Raw genomic sequence first — 1,392 nt, 5'->3', positions numbered from 1 at the left:
AAAAAAGAAAAAAAGAAAAAGGAAAAAGTTGAAAGTGAGAGCTTTGTCCGCTGCTCTGGTCTCAACTCGAGTCACAGTCAGCTTGTTACTTTCATTTTGGAAGAGGAGACGTCAAAGTTTCTTTCAATCATTTGGAAGGCAACTGGAGCCACTCATAAAAACAGAAAGGCAGGGACAGAGTAGGGCCAGAGAGGAGGAAGTAAGAGGCCAGAGCAACAGGGGGCTTTTGAAAATAAAATTAACAAGGTGACTGTTGGAGAAGGGCTGTGACAAGGACACGGCAGACGAAGTCTGTGAGTCAAGTAATGATTCAACTTTAAATTATCTGTTCGCTTTTGTTGGGTGTTTGCTGGTTCAAGTCTAAGACTGCAGACGCTCTGGCCCCCAGGAGCAGCAGCCTGCAGGAAGCGTGGGCTCCCTCCCCTTCTGCCTGCCTCCGTGAGCTATTACCCTGCACTGGGTCTGAGGTCCCGCCGCCGCGCGCGTGGCCTTAGGATGACAAGGCAGCCTCCTTCTGGGTAGCTGGGCTTGTGGGCCTGCAGGACCTTTTGGCTTTCCGCGTCTCTAAAATGCTTTTCCACTATTTTGCGTACGTGGCTCAGTGCACTCCCCTCTTTGCCTTTACAGTTTTCCACTTGATAGGGGGGTGTAATAACAACTTCTTCCATGACTTCGATTTTTTTTTTCTTGCTATTTACAGTCTTTAATAGTCTTGTGGGTGGTCTGGAAGAGCTGCTGGCCCTCCACGGAGACACCCATGCCGAATGCACAGGCCGGGCTCAGCTTCTCTCCTCCTCTGTCCACCTTTGCTGGCAAGCTTACTAACACTGAGTGAAGCTGGGGAGGAGGAGTTTCTGTTCGGTCATTAATTATTTCCACTTCTGAAACGTACTGTAAGTTTATGAGCAGGATGCCTGCGTGGATGGGCTTTCCACTGGATGAGGGACATTTTAAAGCCAGTATCTTGGGCTGCTGGTCAAGGGCTGCCATCTCTCCCTGCAGCCGCTGCTCCTGGCACATCCGGCATGATACCTGGCTCCCAACGCTGAGGTACTCATCTGGAGGAGTCGCCATCCTGGATAGCAGCTGTGGCCGGTGGCGGCGGCAGCAGCAGCAGCAGGCAAAAGCCGGGCCCCTAGTCAGTGCCACGGTGCAACACACGCCACAGCAGTCTCTCAATTGACACTATCAAGCTTATAGTGGTTGGTACAAAGTTTTCCAAACTTTTAAGAAAGTATCAAATTCCCAGGTCTAAATATCCATAATTTATCTTCCAGGTATTCTTTTAAACATGGAAATGGAGGAGGAGGAGGAGGAGGAGGGTGGGGGAGTAAGAGGAGAAGGATGAGGAGGAAGAAGGAAGAGGAAGAAGAAGGAAGAGGGAGAAGAAGA

At 50.1% G+C, this 1,392-nt stretch overlaps 1 protein-coding gene and 1 pseudogene across 1 annotated transcript in view; both read right to left on the bottom strand.

Moving 5' to 3' along the window:
- CUNH1orf21 (chromosome unknown C1orf21 homolog) overlaps positions 1-1,392 on the bottom strand; it is a 164,524-nt gene that overhangs the window by 49,338 nt on the left and 113,794 nt on the right. The window lies entirely within an intron of this gene.
- On the bottom strand, positions 491-1,074 carry LOC101582046 (annotated as a pseudogene).

The sequence above is a fragment of the Octodon degus genome, unplaced genomic scaffold, assembly GCF_000260255.1.
Source record: "Octodon degus isolate 3935 unplaced genomic scaffold, OctDeg1.0 scaffold00273, whole genome shotgun sequence".
NCBI classification, from domain to species: Eukaryota; Metazoa; Chordata; class Mammalia; order Rodentia; family Octodontidae; genus Octodon; species Octodon degus.
Note: the sequence above shows the minus strand (reverse complement) of the source record. Positions and strands in the feature narration are given on the sequence as shown.